This window comes from Suncus etruscus, chromosome 6, assembly GCF_024139225.1.
Source record: "Suncus etruscus isolate mSunEtr1 chromosome 6, mSunEtr1.pri.cur, whole genome shotgun sequence".
NCBI classification, from domain to species: domain Eukaryota; kingdom Metazoa; phylum Chordata; class Mammalia; order Eulipotyphla; family Soricidae; genus Suncus; species Suncus etruscus.
The window spans coordinates 115,123,082-115,140,361 of record NC_064853.1 but is presented as its reverse complement, the minus strand read 5'-3'; the positions used below and the strand labels follow the sequence as shown (position 1 = coordinate 115,140,361).

General features: G+C 36.2%; 1 non-coding gene across 1 annotated transcript; it reads left to right on the top strand.

Annotated features, from left to right (window-relative positions):
• Positions 1-9,498: 9,498 nt before the first annotated feature.
• LOC126012278 (U6 spliceosomal RNA) lies at positions 9,499-9,603 on the top strand. The gene has a single exon (XR_007496798.1). It is a non-coding gene; the product is annotated as a U6 spliceosomal RNA (small nuclear RNA).
• The last annotated feature ends 7,677 nt before the right edge of the window (positions 9,604-17,280 follow it).

Sequence of the window (17,280 nt, the reverse complement as noted above, 5' to 3'; positions counted from 1 at the left end):
TATTTAGGGTTGGAGCAATGGTACAGTAGGTAGGGCCTTTGCCTTGCATGAGGCCTATCCAGGAAAGACCTTGATTTGATCCTCAGCAACCCATATGGTCCCCTGAGCCAGGAGTATCACCTGAGTATCACAGGGTGTGGTATCATTTGGATGTGGCCCAAAAAGCAATAAATAAATAAATAAATAAATAAATAAATAAATAAATAAAATATTTAGTAAATAATTATGCTAAGCTTTTAATTCTATTGCTGGCAGTTAAATTTTGAGGCGTGGTCATATTTGGGGAAAGAATAGAACAAAGAGAAAATGCCAAGCCCTGAAACTCTTGAGCTCTTTGGAGATAGAAAAACTGAAGTAACACCCAGAGACAGATGAACCCTTCAAATAAAAAAAATTTACAGGCGAATCTAAATTTCATGATAAAAATGATTGGACCATCAAAGGTCCAATATTTTCCCAGTGAACACACCCAGATTTTATTTTTGCATGCAGAACTCCAGGTTAAGACAATTTAGAGACATTATACATAAACTTCTCAAAAAGCTATTCTCTGCTTGTCTACTCTAGAGAAACCCATGTTTTTTCTTGAGCATATAACTCCCTTTCTCTTTATTACTCAAATAAACTTGTTTTACTTGACTATTTTTCCTCCTGAATTTTTTTTCTGTGAGAAAAAGAATAAATACCTTCTGTTAAATCTAATTCAGCTTTCATACTGCTTATAAGTCCTACTTATCTACCCAGCATAGGGAATAATCATTGCTGTCCAGTTCATTGGGGGGAAATCATGGAACCAGTCTAGAACAAGAAGCAATTGCTCTTAGCAGCAAAAGAAAGTTCATTCTAAACTCTACTGGGATTTCTAGACAAGTTTCTCTTCTCTCTCTCTCTCTCTCTCTCTCTCTCTCTCTCTCTCTCTCTCTCTCTCTCTTCTTTGACTCTTCTCTCTCTTCTCCCCCTCTCTCTTTTTCTCTCTCTCTTCTCCCCCCACCTTCTCTCTGGTTTTGGGACCCAGCAGTAGTCCTCAAACTATGGCCCACGGGCCACAAACTGTATTTGTTTCCATTTTGTTCCTTCACTTTAAAATAATATGTATACAGTGTGCATAAGAATTTGTTCATAGTTTTTGTTTTTACTATAGTCTGACCTCCCAGTGGTCTGAGTGACAGTGAACTGGCCTCCTGTTTTAAAAGTTTGAGGACCCCTGTGAGGTGCTCAGGGGTTACTGTTGGCTCTGCTCTCAAAAAAAAAAAAAATCACTCCTGGCAGACTCAGGGTGGACCATATTGAATGCTGAAGATTGAACCTCGATTGGTCCCAGGTTGGCCACATGCAAGCATGCAATGCAAACACCCTACCGCTGTGCTATCTCTTCGCCCCCCCCCCAAAAAAAAATGTCTCTTTTCATAACAGAAAAAATATTTAAGAAGATGTTAAGATGCTATTTCCAGGGGCCGGTGTGGTGGCGCTAGAGGTAAGGTGCCTGCCTTGCCTGTACTAGCCTAGGATGGACCCGGTGTCCCATATGGTCCCCCAACCAGGAGCGATTTCTGAGTGTATAGCCAGGAGTAACCCCTGAGCGTTACCGGGTATGGCTCCAAAACAAAACAAAACAAACAGACAAACAAAAAGATGCTATTTCCAGAGTGGAATTGAGTATACACCCTAAGCGTATATGCCGATGTCCAGAATGTGCACCTTTTCTCTTCCTAGTGAGTTTACAAACTTTTCCAAAATTGCCTCCAAAATTTCATTGCAAGAACTATTGTGACAAGTGAAGTGCTTGGAAAATTGAAGGCTTTCTTTCAGACTTTTATCACCATATTTGTTTCAGCTATAGGGCCTCTACTCCCTGAGAGTCTCTCCGTTCCTGGAGTTTTGCATCTTGAAGGCTTCCAGATCTCCTTAGAAAGTTTTCAAAAGCCTCCATGACTTTGGACTGTTTAATTTAGGCAGCGTTTTTCCTCCCAACACACTTACCAGTGCCTTGCTACTTCTCTGCTTACAATACTAAGATACTTGAAAATAATCTTACAGTTGAAAAATATCTTTGTATTAATTAATACAATTAACATTATAATATTAATATAATTTACCAAGTTGATTTTAAATTCATATTGACCATTTGAGTAATTTAATAAATTAAAGTTCAAAATCCCAAATTTGTATAACTGTATAGTTCTGAAGTGTTAGGTGTGTGTGTGTGTGTGTTTTCCTCATCTACAATTAGACTAAAATAAACATTTGCAATTGGATTACAATTTATCAACCAACAGTGTGGAGAAGATGGAAATAAAAATGAATATGGCGTAAAATATAAGGAACAATGTTGTAGTGTCACTGCTACTTGGGTGATGGTGGTATGAAATAACCTTCCACTATCCTAACAATATTTCTTAAACTATAGTAATACATTAAAATATTAAATACTGATATCAAAGGATATAATTTTACTTGATTGATAGTTTATAAAACATCGTTATTCTGCAGTAACATTAGGGAACTTCTTCAATCATGTTTTCTGTTGCTGGTGTTAAGAATAATGAAGGAACTGAGACTTTGTAAATATACAAGTTACTAAGTTTAATATTAAAAACATTTAATAATGGTCAATAAATTACAAAACAGTAAAAAATGATTTTACTACTGATTATATTCATAGAAACAAGAGGAACAGGCATGAGTAGATTGAATATGAACTTTACAGAAAGGAATCACCTTGTATTAAAGGTCACAAGGTCAGTCTCCATGGTGCCTGATAACCCAGATGACCCAGAAGACACCAGAAGAGAATTATTTCTTTCCTTGTCCTAATGGCCCATAATTCTGGAGCATAATGAAGAAATACTTACCCACCCATCTGGTTAAATGGCTTCTGCCTTTCTTAAGAATTCTTTTTCAGAACATACCTCCTATATCTGGAACCTTTCTTGCCTCTTTTCCATTTTCTTAAATGAAGTATTTTTTGATTTGGGCCATTTATCTCTGGTACCATGCAATCAATATTGATTGCTTGAAGACACTAACCTCAATGCCTGCACCTGATATAACAATATAGCAATCAGTATGAGCTTCATGCTCCTATCAATTTTACTGTCCCTTTAATCCCATAGCAGGAGAGATGTGACTGAGATATATGCTTTCCAGAAAGTAAGTTTTTTTTTTTTAATCACAGGTCAGGAATACTGAGTTGAGCCAATATCTGATTTTATAAAGAGAACACAAGTGTTGCTGGTGGTGGACTCAACCTCTATCAGTGGAAAAACTGAATGCCCTGGGTAGCTTATATGAAGTGGAGAGGAGGAGGCTATGGCTTTTCTCTCTGCCCACCTCAGTCCACCAGGAAGTGCCTAGGAAATCTGCTCTATGCCCATCCATAGCACAAACTTTCATACCCTGCCAATCCCACAGACAGAAGTCAAACTATGCTTCAAATCTATTTTGTTCTGCACTACAGGGAAATGTTATTTTGTGTGTGTGTGTGTGTGATTCTGTGTGTGTGTGTGTGTGTGTGTGTGTGTGTGTGTTGTGGGGCTTTTTGCCTAAAAATAACGAGCAGTCATGGAGTTAAGGGGAGTGGCTTGTGGCTTCACTCTTCTATCTTGATTTAGCCTGAGTTCCCAAAGGCCCTTTTGATTCCAAAAACTACTCACCAGAACTGCAGCTTCTGCTTTCTGGTCTTGACTGTTTAAAGGCCAAACTTTTGTCTGGGTTCAGAAATCCTTTGAAATGCAGGCTGGGCCAAAGTCCCTGCTTGGCTTGCTTGGGAGGGCTTATTATAACCAGCCCAAAGTATGACTGTACACATAGTGGCTTCCTGGTCTCACTCTCACTGTGGCTATCTCAAAGCATGTTGTCTTTCTCACAGCCATGCTGTTACTACCCATGAGGCCAAATTGTGGGCAACCCTGCCTCACTTAGCCTTGCCAACTGCTAACTCCCTCAGTGCTAATGCTTGCATCCTGTGAGCTAGACCACACAGATGGGTCTTGAGTCAGGACCAGAATTCAAAGTCCCACAGCAGGATCAAGTCACTGCGCCACTCCCTGACAGTCACCTTGCAAAAGGAACACTTCTCCCTGTTCTCACTCCCACTGTTGGCCCTCTAGTAATTGGCATCTCAGAGTTGCATTGCTGCTGCCCATATGGACAAATCACAAGGCCCTCCTTTTGAACTTTGTCTTGCCTCCGCTCATTTCCTAGGTGTTGTCTACTTCCTGGGAACTCAGCCATATAGATGGACCCTTGCTGTGTTCCACAATATCCAGCTCTGCTGTGGGACAGTCAGGGCACCATTCACTGCCAGATTCCTTTTTCTAGGAAAATCACTCCAAAGCCACTTCCAGCACTGCTTCCGTTGCTTAAGGTCGCCCCCAACAGCCATTTTTTCTTTTTCTTTTTTTCTGGTAATCTCCCTTGGAGTTTAATTTTTGATTTGGTAATTGACCTTTTCTTTTCCAGGAGTTCAGTAGCCCTTTGTCAGGCTTTGGCTTTCGAGAATTTCACTCTCGGGGTCTCGGGATACTCTTGGTGTATCCAGGTTCCTTCACACTGCTGCTGCTGCTTCAGCTGCTTCTATTGCTGCAGTCTCTCCATCATTTTTCTTCTGTATTTATGCATCCTTGGGATGAAATTTCTGCATCTCAATTTTATGGGGGATTCTGTGGTTTCTGTCTCAAAGACCCCCATTCTCTACCTTAAGTGTGGTTTGGGATCGAGATATGGTTCTTCCCAGAATGTTACCTGGGCCTCCCATCTTCCTGCCTGTAACACATATAACTCTGTGTCCTTTTGTACTACATATGAATTATTGGTATTAATAGAGACACAGGGAACCGGTAGGGCGAAATTAGGAATATGGCACTAAAGAAAGAGAATAATTGGTATAAAATGTCATAGGGGTGGCCTAGATATTGCCTGGGAACATGGATGACTGAAACCTGCTGGGTAATTTAGAGGACTGGACACTAGAAGATACTTGTCTCAGCACTGCTGTTCGGTTTTAATAGCTATTTCAGAAGATTGCTTAAAAAATCTAAAACAGCTCATTAAACTGGAGACACGGCCTTTGACCAACAAATATTATACCCATCTGCTAGACATAGGGTCACTGCAGCCCATCATTTGAGTGATATTCTTGGAAAGGAATGTTATTTTTTCTGTTAATATGTTTAGACAAATCTAAACCAATCTTCAACTAACTGGAAGACCTTACAATTCTGGGAACAAATTACTTCAAATTGGTTTTCTCAGAAAACATGTAGTCTTGCTTCACATAGGTCCTACCTTTCTTGGTCCCTTGGTGGGCCTCTTCCTGTTTTTATTAATATGACCCGTCCTTAAATATTCTTGTCAAATATTTTTCCTCTAGGTTTGAGGTCATCAATGGTTAATGTGGATATGTATGTGCAGGGTACTGAGGCATGGCATTGTGGATATTTGGGAAGTCTTTCTTCCAAGATCCATTGAATGTCTGGAGCCCCATTTTAGGCCCTGACATCAGAAGGAATTAGCCTGATAGATTGCATACTCCATCTCCTAACTTCAGTTAGGGTTTTTCTTTGAGAGGGGGAAAAAGAAGAGGAAGCCTCGTTTCTCTTTTAGCCATTAGCAACTGACATTTTAAAATTCCGACAAAATTCTGATCTTTCTAAAATCTTCTAAATTTTACATTCTCTAAAAACTGGCAGTTAACAATTTCCCAACATCAATTCTGCCCTACCTTAGTTTCACTGGAAATTAAGACAGAGTGACAATTAATATCTAGGTAAATGTTAAATAGATAACCTTAAATGCACTAAACTAGCCAGATCACTCCATAAAACCCTCATATTCTCTGTAAATACTTATAATTTAATAACATAAAGAAACCATTTTCCTATACAAACCTTGTAAACTAAGCTATATTATACTTAATCTTATATTAAATTTCTCCCTGTCTGGGGTGTTTCTTTCTCTTTTACTTTAATTAAACTTTTCTACTTTTATCTCTGAGTCTGAGCAACTTATTATATAGATATTATATATTACATTATATTATTTATATTAAATTATATAATATTTATTATATTATAATATATTGTATTACATTATACTATATTAATTATATGTATTATATTACAGTACATTTATTCATTAGAGTGAAGAAACTTGGGAACTGAAGATGAACACAGAGCCCTTTTGTGTCCTTTGTCACTATTATTGTCGTTATTACCCTTAGTACCCATTCTAATTTATGGAGAATTTGCTCAAAGAATCTGTTCAGCCTCAGAGTAACTGATGCCTCTAAAAATCTGGATTGCATTAGCTCGACAAGGTCATTATGAAGTTGTAAGATGAACAAAAACATTTTGAATTCTAGTGCTTTCCTTCCCAGTTGCCATCTAAGACAAGGTATCAAATTAAGGCAGACTCCTCCCCTCATGTCATAGCTGACAACCACCCGAATATTAGAAAACTGTAAAAAGCTATGTTAAATCACCATTGTGAGAAAATTACCTAGCTACATTTGCCATCAGTCTGACTTTCTCGAACTGGAATATTTATTCTCTTTTGACTTAAAAGTAACTTAATTTTCATAAACCCTAGTTCTCTGTATAATTGTTTTTAAATAGCACAAACCCATTAACAGAGAAATTTTACCCACTATCAGTCTAAAAGTTTATGGAGAATAAAACATTTGTCTTGCAGTTCTAGAACTAAGTTAATCAGGGTAGTATTGGGGGCTAAACTATTTTAAATAAAATAAAATAAAATTTTAAATAAAAAAACTCACATGCATAAATATTTCTGTCATTCTGATTTAAAGAAATTACTACTTAACAAGTTTGGATTCAATATAATATTCTGCAACAAATCTAATACTGATGTCCAACCATTCCTATACTATATCTTTGCTAATCTACTGGCTACATAAAATATAAGAAATTAAACATTTGCCTATGTATATATTTATATCCAAAATGAACTTTATAATAATTATTACTTGAGCATAAAATAACAATTATAGTTTAGAAATTAAATATGACTCTGTATTTCTATACTTGCAAATTATAACTTTTTTATTGAATTCTAAAAATGTATTTGTTGAAGTGTTGGAGACTTTGGTAAGATTTCCTTATGATAGGCTGGGGATATAGTTCAAGGGCTGAAATGCATACAAAATTCAGTTCCCTCTCTTTCACAGTGCCTTGAGTCAGGATTAATCAGTTATGAATGGGCACTATGGACCTACAGAAAACAAACAAATATTTACAATATTTTCTCATTAGACTAAGTATGAGCAGGTGGTAAATACTAAATTCATAAAGAAAATTTCTCTTGCATAAAATATTAAGCTATTTCTAACATAGGGATTGAAGAGATAATACAATATGTTCTGAGTTTCCTTTGCATTCATCCAACTTGGATTTAATGTCTCATAGAGAATATGATCCCATGAGCAAACGTAACAGTCATAACTAAGCAATATATTGGGAGTAATCCCAGAGCACTACCAGTTGTGCTCCAAAACCTCCCCTCAATAAAAGTTAAAAGGGATTCTTTTTTAAAAAAATTCTAGTAACTATATTTAGGCACCATGATTACAAATATGTTTGTAGTTAAATTTCGGTCATAAGAACATGCCCTTTAACCAGTGCAACATTCCCGCAACCAATGTTCCCCAATTTCTCTCCTCCCTCACTCCCTGTCTGTATTTGAGACAGGCACTATATTTCTCTCACTAATTAACGTTGTCATGATAGTTGTTCATATAGTCATTTCTCTAACTGTATTCACCACTCTTTGTAGTGAGCTTCATATCGTAAATTGGTCCTTCGAGCACTCATCTCTATTGTCTCTGGGCTTTGTTACAATAATGTATCATATTTTTCTTAAAAACCCATAGATGAGAATATTTTGTGTCTACCTCCCTCCCTCTGACTTTCAATCAGCATAATAGTTTCCATGTCCATCCATGTAGGAAAATTTCATGACTTCATTTATCCTGAGAGCTGCACAGTATTTGATTGTGAATATGTACCACAGTTTCTTTAGCCACTCATTTGTTGTGGGGCATCTAGGTTGTTTCCAGAATCTGGCTATTGCAAATAGTGCTGCAATGAATATAGGTGTGCATAAGGCTTTTTTTAAATTGTGTTTTTGTGTTCCTAGGGTATATACCTAGGAGTGGTATAGCGGGATCATATGGGAGCTCAATTTTCAGTTTTTGAGGAATCTCCATAGTGTTTTCCATAAAGGCTGGACTAGATGGCATTCCACCAGCAGTGAATGGGGGTTTCTTTCTTCCCACATCACCGCCAGCACTGACTGTTCTTGTTCTTTGTGATGTGTGTCAGTCTCTGTGAGATGAAATGGTATCTCATTGTTGTTTTAATTTGCATCTCCCTGATTAATGATGAGAATTTTTTGTGTGCCTTTTGGCCATTTGTATTTTTTCTTTGAGAAATTGTTCATTTCTTCTACCCATTTTTTGATGGGGTGAGATGTATTTTCCTTCTTAAGTTCTGTCAGTACCTTGTATATCTTAGATATTAGCCCCTTATCTGATGGGTATTGGGTGAATAGTTTCTCCCATTCTGTGGGTGACTTTTTTTAACCCTAGGCACTCTTTCGAGGTGAAGAAGCTTCTCAGATTAATATAGTCCCTTGTGTTTATCTTCACTTTCACTTGTTTAGAGAGTTCTGTTTCCTCCTTGAAGACACCATTACTCTCAATGTCATGGAGTGTTTTACCTATGTGTTATTCTATATTCCTTTTGGTTTCAGGTCTGATATCAAGGCCTTTAATCTATTTGGATTTTACCTTTGTGCATAGTGTTAAATGGAGGTCCAAGATCATTTTTTCGCATCTGGCTGACCCACTGTCCCAACACCACTTGTTAAAGAATCTTTCATTGCTCCATTTTGTGTTTCTTACCACTTTATCAAATAATGATTGTATGTTTGGGGAACATTCTTTGAACAATCAAGTCTATTCCATTGATCTGAGGGTCTGTCTTTATTTCAGTACCATGCTGTTTTAATGAATATTGCTTTTTAGTACAATTTAACCTTGGGGAAAATGATGCTTCCCATATGCCTTTTCCTAAGCGTTGCTCTAGCTATTCATGGGTGTTTATTGTTCCAAATGAATTTCAGGAGTGTTTGATCCACTTCTTTGAAGAATGTCATGGATATCCATAGAGGGATTGCATTAAATCTGTACAATCCTTTGGGGAGTATTGTCATTTTAATGATGCTAATCCTACCAATCCATGAGCAGGGTGTTTCCATTTCCTTGTATCCTCTTTTCTTACTGGAAGTAGGGTTTTATAGTTTTCTTTGTATAGGTCCTTCATTCGTCTCTTTAGTCAAGTTGACTCCAAGATATTTGAGTTTCTGTGACACTAATGTGATTGGGATATTTTTTAATGTCCATTTCTTCTATACCATTATTGGTGTATAAGAAGGTCATTGATCTTTAGCCACTTTGTTTGTGATAAAAAAATTTTCCAGGTGCTCGCTTCAGCAGCACATATACTAAAATTGGAATGATACAGAAGATTTGCATGGCCCCTGCACAAGGATGACATGCAAATTTGTGAAGTGTTCCATATAAAAAAATTTCCAGAATCTCTTCTGGAAAAGAGAGGAATCCAGCCCTAATTTGTATTTCAACTCCCCTGTATTTCATTTTGTTATTTTGGGTGAGGTACTTAAATCATTTATTTTCTCATTAGTAATCAGAACAGAACACTTTGTGGTCTTCATACTTGCCTGCTAACCCAGGGGGAAAAAGTGTTTTAGCAAATAGATACCCACTGAACTTCCTTGAATTTAAAGGCCTTTAGTTGAAAGGTATACAAGTTCATTCTATGAGGTTGCTTTATCTGAGTTATTTTTATTCTTTGTAAGATAGTGTCATAGAAATGAATGTAACATTAATGAGGCCTAATCTTTTTAATAAATTAAATGTTCTACTTATCCACATTCTTTTTGAAAATTTATCTTTTAATTTTCATATATAATTAAAAAGTCAAATTTAAACTGGACTCTTCATAGCATGTTATTTTTAACATCTCTAAAGAGAAAACTGGTATATAGTAGCATTAGTATTTATGTTTAAAGCATAAGTTACTGTGCTACTACAACAGAGTGTTGATTATAATTATTGCCTCATTCTTCCCCCCTCACAACTTACATTTTTGCACTCAAATTCCAAGAATGTGTTCTCTAGTGTCACTTATCATACTTTTATTTATATATGTTTACTCACAAATGATTGTGATTATCAAAAATTTGTCCTTCTGCATATAATTGATATATCTTTAATATTATACCCTCTACTTATATCCAACTAGAACAAAAATGTAAGATTTCACATTTTATTAATGGAAATTATATGCAAATTTCTGGATTTATATGTTATTAGGAAAGTGGGTTGTTTCTGTAGTAAATAGCACTGCAATGAGTGTAACTGAAATATATTTATAAATAAATGTCTTTTATTGTTGGTATAGATACTTATAGTCCCTGAGTCATAGGAAGATTATATTTTTAATTTGTGAAATATCTCCATACTATTTTCCATAAAGTAGAAATAATTTGCATTTTAAAATAAAATGATCAGCATTGAACTTTTCTAGTTATTTTTGTAAACTAACCTCATTAACATTTATGTTTTTGTTTACACTGATTGTAGCAGTATGTGATAATGAATAGCTTTCATATACCTGTTAATCACTTACAGGGATTTTTCAGAGGTAATTATTTCCAATCCTCTTGCAAATTCTTAAGGAAAAATATAGAATGCTAATATAGTTAATCATTATTGATATTTCCACTTCCTTGTCTCCTTCAATATGTTAAAAGTAGAAAAGTTACATCCAGAAATCACTCACATAAAGAAATTAAAAATAAAAATTAATACATTTATTAAAATTTATTAAAGTTCACAAGTATATACATTTTTATTTTCATTTAATATGACTCACAACAAGCTGATAACTTTTACATATTCAACATAGTACATTATATAAAAACAGTTTCCTATTAATCAGTATTATGAGTTTATAATTTTACTGATACTTTTAATTTAATACAGTAGTAAATTATGTGACAATTAACTAAAGATGGCATGACATATTAAAAAATTTTTTCTGGAGAAAATGCAGTAAGATTGTGATGCAGTTAGTGAGTTCTAGACAACTTTATTCATCCATTCATAGCTTTTCTATTGTCAAAGTATTGGCTTTTATGATAAAAAGATGTATTTACATATAAATGCCTCTCATAAAGATTATTTTGTGAAAGTGAATATAATAAGGTAATAGAAAGAGAAATAGGTAGAAATGTTATGAAATATAAATCAAAGAGAAGAGGAAGGGCTGGAGAAATTGTATGGAGGTAGAACATATGTCTTGCATGCAGAAGGATGGTGGTTTGAATCCTGGCATCTCATATGCTCCCCCAAGCCTGCCAGGAGCGATTTCTGAGCATAGAGCCAGGAGTAAGACCTGAGTGTAACCCAAAAAACAAAAACAACTGAAAAAGAATGAAATGCATGATCATGACTATTCCCCACAATTTTAGATGTGATTTAATTCATTAAACCATCAAGGTAATTAAAATATTATAACCATAATACTAAATACATCTTTCAATTTTTAAAACATAATTTTTGTAGTTTCAAAAGTAATGGTTTTAAAAGAAAAGATCAGAAGATAAAGTACTTGCCTTGCACAGGGCTGACTTGAGTTTTATCCCAGGCACTTACTGTGTTCCAAACACCACCAGAACTGGTTCATGAGCACTGAGCTAGAAGTAAACCCTGATCACCACCAAGAGTAATTCCCAAGTTTATAGACAGGAATAAACCTTAACACACACACACACACACACACACACACACACACACACACACACACACACACACACACTCTCTCTCTCTAGTTCTCTCTCTCTCTCTCCCTCTCTCTCTCTCAAAAGAACATTAAAACCTTTGTCTATTAATAACAAATATTTTCCAGGTTTGATAAACAAAAACCAAATAATCCTCATATTTGAAGAATAGTATTTTTTTAATTTTGTACTGTTATAATCATCACAAAACTTTACTCTGATTTGATTATACTCATTTATCACTGCAAACTATGCCTTTATGCAGCATGTTCCATAAGGAAATGAGAGGTTAAACATTTTCTTTAGTGCCATTCACTATAAAAATATTAAAGCAAATCAATGAGTACCCAAAAAATGTGGAATTATTCAAATAGATTGGTTAACAGATTCAACTTTAATGTTATATTATAGCTAACATGTCAAATAAAAGGGAGTGAAATAGATGGGAAGATCGGGAGTGGCAGTAGTCAGTATATCAGATTCCAGTTTTGACTTATGAAATCTCTGATATGATTGTTCTTGACCAACATAATGAACTGAACTGCCAACATAATGATTTTAAAATCAGGAAAAGAGAAAGATAAATTTTAGACTAGCAGAAACAATTATCTCAAATGCATTAATGAACTTCGAAACATTGTAAGTGTATGATATGAAATTATTCGTGTTGTCAAAAGTTAATTTCCTCTGTGAAGGAAGACTCTAATGAGAAAAAAATGGCTATGAAGAGATAAGGTAATAGACTATTGTTTTAATTCAGATAGAAGAAATTAGGTGCTGGAGCATCAATATATTTTCTTGCAAATGGCTGACCACATCCCATATATGGTCCCCTGAGCCCAGCAGGACTAATTACTGAATACAGAGTCAGGAGTAACTCCCGAGCATTTCTGGGTATGGCCCCAAAATAAAAATAAACAAGAACATTTTTTTAATAAATAGTAGGAATATGAGAGCTTATTTTCAGAGGGAACATTCAAATTCATGATATACTTTAGGAACAAAAGTAACAGGATTAGACGTGGTGGCTGGAACTAAGAAAGATTGAAAAGAATTCTTTGTAATGAACTCTAAAAAGATTGGGGCTGGAGCGGTGGCACAAGTGGTAGGGCATTCACCTTGCATGTGCTAACCTAGGACGGAACACGGCTCCATCCCCTGACATCCCATATGCTCCCCCAAGCCAGGAGCGATTTCTGAGTGCATAGCTGAGTGTCACTGGGTGTGGCCCTAAAATCAAAGAGAGAGAGAGAGAAAAAAAATATGGGTAGTGGTACATTCATTTAATGAAAACATAGGTCAGAGAAAAAATTATACTGGGGTCCAGTCCAGACTGCCACATACTCCTAACTTCAAATTGCCTAGTAAATGTTCAAGTAATAAAAGCAAATATGAAACTTGTAATATTTATTTGTTATTCAATGTATGTGTTATAAAATATTTAGAAATTGTAGGATCAATAACATATAAAATTATATTTGAAATAATGGTATTTCAGTTTAGATATAGATAACTTAAATAATACTGAAAAACATGAGTAGAAGGCTAGGTTCTAAACTGATATTTCAAGATTAAGGGGTTTGAATTGACAGATGAAAACTGAGAAAAGTAGACATTTTTTGTGAATGACATTTAACATTGAAAGAATAGGATTAAAAATAGCTCTCTATTTTTTTGTTTGTATTTTGGGGGGAGTCACACCAAGAGATTACTCCTGCTCAGTACTCAGGAATCACTCTTGAGTCAGGAGATCATGGGAAGTGCAGGGGATTGAACCACTTTGGCCTTTAGCAAATCAAGAGCACATGCTGTATTATCAAATATTTATGAGTTTGCAATATTAACCTAATATTTATTTTTCTTTATATGTATATATGCAATTTTTGTGTATGGGTATAGTAACATGTATGTGTACATATTGTAATACACATATATATTATGCATACAGATAAAGTGTACATAAGTTTATAAGTAAGTGATCTTATTATGAGCCAGCAAAAATAGAACGATATTGTTGATTAAAAATACGCATTGTGGGGCCAGAGAGATAGCATCGAGGTAAGGAATTTGTCTTGCATGCAGAAGGACAGTGGTTCAAATCCCGGCATCCCATATGGTCCCCTGAAACTGCCAGGAGTGACTTCTGAGCGTAGAGCTAGGAGTGGACCCTGAGCGCTGCCAGGTGTGACCCGAAAAACAAAAACAAAATATGTACTGCGGGCTGGAGTGGTAGCACAGTGGTAGGCTGTTTGTCTTTCATGCACCTGACCCAGGATAGATACGGGTTGGATCCTCAGCATCCCATATGGTCCCCTGAGCCAGAAATGATTTCTGAGCGCAGAACCAGGAGTAGTTCCTGGGTACTGCTGAGTATGACCCAAAAATCAAACAAACAAAAACAAACAATGTATTGATAGTATGAGGGACAGGAGCCAAAAGGTCTCACGTACATTTGTGGCATTAAAAGAGGGCAGATTTAAATATTCAGGTCAAAATCACTAACAATGAAATCCTAATACCCAAACTTTAACAATCCCAACTTAAAATGGACCTATTAGACTGGCAGGCTCGGGGGTAGGGGTTGTGGCATGGGATGTACTCTAGGTATATTGGTGGAGGGAGGTCACACTGGTGGTGGACTGGCCCTGAAACATTTTATGTCTGAAATAGAACTATGAAAAATTTTGTAAATTACAATGATTTCAATAAAATATTTTATTTAGACACCCTTTATTTTATATATGATATGAAAGTGGCATCAAAATAAAGAGCCAGTGTCAAGTTTTCATATATATCATCTTGTATAAAGGTTTTATTTTGCATTGTAAACTTGTAGTCATATAGGACTTAAGTTGTTTCCAAAATAAATTTTAAAAAAATGTCATTTTGGGGCTGGCTAGGTGGCACTAGAGGTAAGGTGTCTGCCTTGCAAGCACTAGCCAAGGAAGGACCGTGGTTCGATCCCCCGGCTTCCCATATGGTCCCCCCAAGCCAGGGGCAATTTCTGAGCGCTTAGCCAGGAGTAGCCCCTGAGCATCAAATGGGGTGGCCCGAAAAACCAAAAAAACAAAATGTCATTCTAAAATTCTTACACTTGACCTAGACAGAGGTTATATCTACATTTTCTAAACTGAGTATGAATTGATACATTTTGTAAACAGAGTATGAATTTGCTACAGAAAATGTAGCAAATTTTCATGTGACTATAATGATTAATATTTTTTGTAGGGCCTGGAGACATAGCACAGCGGTGTTTGCCTTGCAAGCAGCCGATCCAGGACCAAAGGTGGTTGGTTCGAATCTCGGTGTCGCATGTGGTCCCCTGTGCCTGCCCTGCCAGGAGCTATTTCTGAGCAGAAAGCCAAGAGTAACTCCTGAGCACTGCCGGGTGTGGCCCAAAAACAAAAAAACAAAAAAATTTTTTTGTAATGCTTTATGAATCAATTTCACATTAAGGTAAGATTTCCTTAAGTGCATTGACCCCAGTTTAGTTCCCAGCACCCCAAATATTAACTGCAGTGACCAAGGACACAGAGCCAAAAGTAAGTCCTGAACGCTTCCAACTCCCCCCCCCAAACTAAGAAAAAGTATTAAAACATTATATTAAAATTAAAATAAAACATATTAATGGTGTAATTATTTAAAGTTACCAAGTTCATCTCAATATGGGCTTGTTTTTTTATATTTAGTTTCTACACATTTGTAGCTTCAGATGTTAAGATTACATTTAATTTTCATCTTCATTTAAAAAATAGTTCACAGCTTGATGAGGAAAAATATGGAATAAATCTTGCTTCCTAGTGAAATTCAAACAAACATAATACTAGCACAATCTCAGTGGCACTGACAGTTCAAATTAATCAACTGTTCATTTTCTTATACTGGTAAATAATGAGAAAGGTTAAAGGAAAGACTGAGCAGGTGATTATATATTAATTTAACTATTGAGAGTGGGAAAATGTTTAATATTCCTCTAAAACATTAAGAGCACGTCTTTTAATTAGATACTCCTTGCTTAACGATCTGTTTAGCGACTGCTTTCACTTTGACCATCTCTTCACTTTTTCGACTGCTCATACTTACGACCATCTCACCGATGGTACGTGCTAGAACATGGTAGTGGCCCTACGTCTCAACATCATTCGTGGCTGATGTACATTATTCTGAGATCCGGTTCTGCTGTTTTCCTGGTCAGTATTCACATTTCAGCAGTAAATTATATTTTTGCAATGCAAAAAAAAAACCATTATAAACAGCTATACTGTACTGTACATACAGTACAACTATACTGTATACAGTCCAGAATCTCTCTCAGGCCCACACAATACAGCACAGTAGTGTGACAATATACAGTAAAGATATAGCACATTACAGTATGCACAGTACAGTGTAACTGTTTATAAAGCTTTTTCTTCAAGTATACAAGTTGTGTGTGATCTGGGAACCTTATTCTGTATTGTACTTTACCCAAGATGTCTCCAAAAAGGAAAAGGAAGGTTCACCAAAAAATGCCAAGAAACAAAGGAAAGCTATTGATCTTGAGAAGAAAATGAAGACCATAAAGTTTTATGAAGGTGACTAAAAAAGCCCATGAGATAGCACATGACTTGCAGCTGGCACATTCAACCATTTCAACAATCCTTAAGGATAAAGTTAGAGTAAAAGAGGCAGTGAAGGGGCCGGGAAGGTGGTGCTAGAGGTAAGGTGTCTGCCTTGCAAGTGCTAGCCAAGGAACAGACCGCAGTTTGATCCCCCGGCATCCCATATGGTCCCCCCAAGCCAGGGGCAGTTTCTGAGCACATAGCCAGGAGTAACCCCTGAGTGTCAAATGGGTGTGGCCCCAAAATCAAAAAAAAGAAAAAAAAAAGAGGCAGTCAAAGCATCAACAGGCTTTAAAGCCATAGTAAATAGACAGCAGAAAGGCCTAATTCATGATATGGAGAAGTTACTGGCTATCTGATTTGATGGCCAGATTCAAAAAAGAATGCCATTGAGCCTTTCAATAATTCAAGCCAAGGCACTCAATATCTTTCAGACTTTGCAAGCACGCAGCGGTGAAGTATGAACCGAAACCTTTACAGCAAGTAACGGATGGTTTCAACGGTTTTCTCGAAGATTCAAACTGCATAATCGGAGTTTCCGTGGTGAGGTAGCAAGTACAGATGTAGAAGCAGCAGAAAATTTGTTGACCAATTTGATAAAATCATAGAGCAAGGTGGCTATTGTACAGAACAGTTCTTCAATGTGGATAAAACTGGACTTTTATTGGGAAGAAAACGCCTGAAAGATCCTATATAGTGCAATACAGGGAGGGAGAGCTAACTGCCGAAGATTTAATAGGGTTGGAAACTCAGCAGAACTTGGTGGAGGAAGAAGAGTATGAAAACATGGAGGAAG